This window comes from Cornus florida, unplaced genomic scaffold (assembly GCF_030987335.1).
Source record: "Cornus florida cultivar Cherokee Brave unplaced genomic scaffold, ASM3098733v1 CherokeeBrave_3.0.0_Hap2_Chr03, whole genome shotgun sequence".
NCBI lineage: Eukaryota > Viridiplantae > Streptophyta > Magnoliopsida > Cornales > Cornaceae > Cornus > Cornus florida.
In genome coordinates, this window is record NW_026775573.1 from 66,091,110 (window position 1) to 66,097,534 (window position 6,425).

Sequence of the window (6,425 nt, forward strand, 5' to 3'; positions counted from 1 at the left end):
CTTGAGACTTCAATTTCAGAGGGAGAAACACCTGAATGAAGCTTGGTCATTCGTCGGATAGAGAGAGAGAGAGACCATTTCAGAAGCTTCGCCTTTGGCCGGATTCTTGGTCAATCACCGGATTTTTCATGACTACAATTTCAGAGAGAGAGAGAGAGAGAGAGAGAGCTGAATTTCAGAGACAAATAATGATACAAAAGTTGAGGATAAATATTTTAGTTTTGGAGAGAAATAAGATCTCACATTTGGGAGGAAATAAGAAATCAATTTTGGGGAGAAATTTAAAATCGTATGTATACAGAAGTGTATAAAACTCTTGCAGAGATACATAGGTAATATTATATACATAAAAAAAAAAATACTATATTTACAAAGGTGTCATCATGTCACCCATTTACTGAAGCAGCCATGGCAGCAATGGACACCCTCCATTGAGAGGGTAGCAGGAGACCATTTTTTCCCGTAGGATACAAGTGTTATTCTGTCAAATTTAGCCCATTACCCTGTGGAGTCTAGACACCCTCTCACCTTCCAAGTTCGTCACACCTCTCTCTCTCTCTCAGATGGCGTCTCAGTGATGGTTGGAGATCCTAATAATCTGCATCAGAAAAATCTCTCTCCACGGCGAAAGGTATGTAGATCTATATATATATATTTACTGGTATTATTTTGTAGAGATTAAAATTGGGTGTGTATGTAGTTCGAAAATATATTTCTTTGACGACGTGATCAGACTCTATTGCTTGCGGGATAGAGTTTGAAACTTTGTGAGGTAAAAGTTCCGATTTTTGAATAGAGTTTGAAACTTTGTGAGGTAAAAGTTCCGATTTTTGAGATCTTTCCTTTGAATTTTTTTGGGTTGTATTTTTTTTTTTCCTTGTAAAAGTTCCAATTTTTGAGATATTTCCTTCGATTTTTTTGGGTTGTATTATTATTATTATTGCTTGTAAAAGTTTCGATTTTTTATATTTTTCCTTCGATATTTTTTGGGTTGTGATTTTTATTTATTTATTTATTTATATTTTATTTGAAATCTGAAGCAAACATACATTCACGGTAAAAGTTCAGATTTTGAGATATTTTTACTTCGAATTTTTGTCGGTTGTGAAATTTGTTTAGGGGAAAGTTGAAGCAAACATGCTCACTGTAGATTTTTGTCCTCGTCGGGTCTCACTCCAGGTAAAAGTTCGGATTTTTTTTATATTTTTCCATCAAATTTTTTTGGTTTATGAATATTTTTTTTTTTTTTTTTTTTTTTTTTTGTAGTTAAAGCAAACACACATTCACGATAAAAGTTCCAATTTTTTATATTTTACTTTGAATTATTGTCTGTTATGATTTTTGTTTTTGTTTTGAAAGTTCAAGCCAATTTTTGATATTTTACTTTGAATTATTGTCTGTTATGATTTTTGTTTTTGTTTTGAAAGTTCAAGCAAACATACTTATTGTATAATTTTGTCCCCACCTGGTCTCGAAACTATAATATTTCTATTTTTCATCATTTTCTATTTTTTTGAAATTTTTGTTGTTATAAGGGCATTTTCGTCTTTTACCGTTTTGCGTGCCGGACACTGCGGAGTGTGCCGGTTATGTCCGAGAGTTGTTTGGAGCATTTCATTGAGTACAGAACTCTTTGAAATACAAGGGTGATCGTTTTAGCATTTTTTCGTTTTTTGGGCCGAACAGTCCTGTGTGGAACCCGTTACTGGAATTGTTGCATGAGGGAATTTTAATTAGGTTCATTTACATCATATTTATTTTATTTAATGTGTTTAAAATAGTTGTAATTTAATAAGTGTATGTATATACATATATGTATGTGTGTGGTGTAAAAAAAAAAAAAATAAAAAGAAAAGAAATTTTTTTTTTTTTGCTGGGGACCACTAGCACATTAAGTGGTCAAGAGACCACATTTGTTTTTTTGGTCTGAAACTTCTCTCTTCTCCCACTGGTCTCTCTCACTCTCGGATTCCATTTTTCTTTTTTTCTTTTGCTTCAAATTTTGAATCTTGTTTTCTCCTTCAATATTTAGTATTTTTTAATGTCGTTTGTAGCAAATTGAAGCCCACAACGAGATCTTCAAATCCATACCAGCAATTTCAGCTTTTGGCCACTCTAGGAAGTTTGAAAATTAATACTCATTTTTAGGGTTTGAGGTGAAAATTGGGGCTTTTGGCTTAGATTGAGGTAGAGGTTTCTAATTCCCAATTTCTTGTTCCTTTGTGAGTCAATTTCTTGTTAATTGTTGCTAACTTGTTTAATTGATGTTAATTAATCCTAGAATGATTTTATTGTGGTGTATAAAGTTCTTGATTTTATCTATTAATTGATGTGTATGAAAAACATGTTTAAGAGTTGATTTCCTATGTCTATTGTATTACTAATTGCTAGAAATGATGTATGTAAGCATGTATAATTTTTTAAAAAATTTCTTGTGAAGCATGCCTTATTTAAATTATTTGTCTTAAAAATGATATAATTGTTGTAATAAAAAAGTTTGGGCTTATACGTGTTGATGGTATTATGTGAGAAGCATGTCTAAATGTTAATTTCCATGCCATAATGTTTATTATTTTCCTAGAAATTTCTATGAAGAAGCATATTAAATTGTGAAGTGTAAATTTTTCTTTATTTTTATACTATTGGAAAAATACATGGCTGCATTCATAGCATTGAGCATGAAAAAAAAAGGGAAAAATGTTTCGAAATGAAAGTGAAAGGGATTTTTGGGAGAAGAAATTTTGATAAAATGGTTTTTATGAAAACCCGGACGCCGCGGAGGTACCAATGATCCGTGGAGTTAATGTAACCTAGAAGGAACTAGGGAGATCGCCCTAGTGTGGTTGAGCTATCTGAGCCCCAAATGACGTCACAGGGGTACCAAGGGTCAGGGACAGTAGCCAATCCTTCTCTCGGCGCTGAGAGGTTACCGAAGGGGATTACGTTAACGGTTTACAAAGTGGTGAATGGAAGTGATCTTAGAAAAAAAATGAGGAGCGACATAGCACGGCATTGTATTACATGGCACGACATTGTCTGTTTTGAGCCTTGTAATTGTATGGTACTCGTCCTCTATATGGCATGATCCCTTTCCCTTTATTCCTATTCATTATTTGGATTCACGGGCCCACAAGAAGTGTGTCTTAGGCACCACCTACTGAGCAATTTTGCTTACCCGTTATATTTAATATTTTTTTTCAGGAAATGGGAAAAAAGTGACAGATGACATTCCACCACAGGCCTAATTTGGACTAAAAGACCATTTTGCTATTTTTGTATCTAAGTCCCATATAATTATACCTATGGGCTGTAACTTTTATATAAGTTGTTTGAATGTTGTAAAGCATGGACATTTGATCTTAATATTGTATTTTGGGACTATAATTATGATATTTGAATGAAATGGTATGTAGTTGTACCACCATGGAATGAACTAAGTTAAGGCATAATGATTGGAGGAAAGAAATGCTGGAATATAATATAATATTTTGCATTGTGTATTGGGACAGGTTGAATAAGTCTTAAAAGGCCAAGAAAGACCATTGAATTTTTTATTAAGCAGGTTGTTGTTGTTGGCCCTTGTTTAGCAGAGGTAATGCCGAATTTTTTTTTTTTTTATTTTATAAAGGGTATCAGTTTAGGGGCGTTACAGAAACCTCCCTAGCTTATATAATCTAGGCTAGAGCCCATTGGTGATTGTTTATTGTATTTGGTTTTTTTATAAAGGGTATCACTTTAGGGTTTTCTGGCGTTTACTTACATTTATGCTTGTTTATATAGACAGAATATGGGTCTGGATGTGATTCAATCTAGGATGATTAGGTAGCTATGGGGATTTCTGTGTTGTTTGTGTTGAGTATGGGTGTTAATAATGGATGAATATGTAAGGATTGTTTAAATGTCAAAAGGGCAGAAAGGATTCCTGCATAGGAAGCACAGACACTCGGTTGAATATCAAACAATGATGATGTTGGACACGGACATGTCGGGAACACGGCCAGACACATGTCCGTCACGACTACAAAGACAGTCATGACACGTTTGCCTCAATTTGTGAATAGATATATTTTAAAAACCATAGGACTCGGCTCGAATTTAAAAATCTAACAGTGTTAAAATAAAAATCAGGCTTAAAAACCTAACAACAACATAAGCATATTTATATGTTTTTGCCTAAAGCTTTGTTATCATTTCTCCTATCAAAAAGTAAGCAAAATCACTGAGAGAGAAAGCGAGAAGAAGAAGAAAAAGATGAGAATTACAAAAATAGAAGAAAAAGTGGAGACATACCCTAGAATGTATATGATATTATTGAGAAATTGAAAAAAGCTAATTTTTTAAGCTATTTATTTTACTGAGGAGACTTGAGGAAATTTTTTGAGAGGAGAATTTGTTTTATAGATTTAGAGAAACCAATGATAGGTTATCACTAATCAGAGGTATGATATGGTGGGTGTTAAAAGGAAAGAATTTATAACTATATATACATGTTAAAGGACAAATGATTAAATTATGACCACATTCTCTCTCTCCCTCTTTCTCTATTTTTCTCCCAATTCTCATGATTTTGAAAATAAATTTATGGGTTTGATTGACTCTGATCATCTGCTCAATCGTCTTGCTCCAATTTCACCACCAGCAACTTATGCGTCACTCACAAGAGGAAGGACAATTTTGTCATTTGCCTTCTATAAAATTAATAAGTGAAGCACGAGAGGACAAACTTAGAGCGCCGGTGATATGTCCCCTTGAAAATAATGGAACATATTTTTAAATTGCCATTTGATGAGAAATACAGCAACAATTCGTTCTATATGCGACACTCTTGGTGTGTACAGATGATTCTTGAATTTTTGGCTCTTTTTAGTTTGGTTCGATATCAAATTTGAGCTAGATATGTTGTAATCTACTAATCCATAAGCTGATACCCGTATTATCACTTCTTCTTTTTTTTTCTTTATTTATTTATTTATTATTATTATTTTTTTTCACTTTATTGAATAATCTGTTTTATGTAGATAGTACATGTAGAAAGTTGCATAAAACTATGTGTATAGCTACTTTATCTCATATAGTTTTTTTTAAATGAAAGCACTTTTTAGTGGTGGAGAAGCAATCCCATACGGGCTCTTAGACTTCATTAAAGATGATAACCTCTAAGTTGCCTACCCTATCCCAAGTTGAGTTTCTTCTACCCTATGGAATTCTAAGGCTCTACTTAGAGTCGCATTCTTTGTATGAACTGTCGTCTGAGGCGAGATTTTGACGTTGGACAATTTGAGAAAGAGATGTAACACTTAATTGGTGCTGTCTAAGTAAAATAGACAGTGAGTCTGTGGATCACATTCTTATGCACTGTCCTGTGGCATATGATTGTTGGAACATTGGGTAATGCCTTAGTCCTCCATATGACTGATTAATGTGTGGAGAAGATGCCGAGTGAAAAGTCACGCTCATGACTATTGTAGGATAGTTCCACACTGTGTTTGGTGGTGCATATATAGAGAGGGGAATAATAGAAATTTTGAAGGAAAGGGATCGTCTTTGGCGACCTTGAAAATTCATATCCTTTGATCTATTTTCTGTTATGTGAAAGGAAGCACTTGCTCCTTGATTGATGACTTAATTGATCTTTTGGACTTTATTGGTCCTTAGGTTCAACTTTCGTTTTTTGTATTAAGGACGTGTTCCCCTTTTGAACGTTCTTCTAATCGACTTTTACTTATCAAAAAAAGAAGATGAGAGATAATAACAATTACAAATAGGGCTGCAAATGAACCGAGCCGAGCTGAGCTTTGGGTTGCTTGGGCTCGGCTCATCATCTTCATAGAGGTGCTGGGGCTCGGCTCGGGCTTTGGGCTTGGGCGAGCTTGGCCTATCCGAGCTCGGGCTTGGTTACAGATCACCTAATCAAATAAATTCATAACTGCCGATCTCCATCTTTGACAGGAAAAATATCGCTGACGAAAAAGGGAAAAAAATACAGAACACATATATCTTCAAGGTTTTATCGATTCAATAAAGAATGAAATTTGAATATGAAATTAAACCTGATTTTGTTATCTACAAATATTTTGCATTACTAGATTTTAAGAATAATTAGAGACAGAAAGACAAGACAGAGCTGTGTTGTGGAAGGTTGTTGGGGATTCATGCCATGGAGATGGTTCATTAGAAAGAGAGAGGGAGAGTTGTGTTGTGGAGACTTACAGGCAATATCATGCTATGGATCGAGCTGAAGAGGCTGCCGCGGTTGACTCCTCCTTCTAGGGTTCATTCTTTATCCCCTACATTAGTAAAGCATCGTTGTACAAAAAAAAATCTGGTTGAGATGAATATTGGTTGATGTGTGCAATATAATATTTTTTTATTTAGGGTATAAATAATTGACCATTGAACTAATAGTGTTGTAGGAGTCTTCTTGT

The 6,425-nt window shown here is 34.1% G+C and overlaps 1 long non-coding RNA gene across 1 annotated transcript; it reads left to right on the plus strand.

The window, feature by feature from the left end:
* The first annotated feature begins 695 nt into the window (after positions 1 to 695).
* Positions 696 to 3,437, plus strand: LOC132300706 (uncharacterized). The gene is made up of 2 exons (XR_009480543.1): positions 696 to 2,187; positions 3,202 to 3,437. It is a non-coding gene; the product is annotated as an uncharacterized LOC132300706 (long non-coding RNA).
* The last annotated feature ends 2,988 nt before the right edge of the window (positions 3,438 to 6,425 follow it).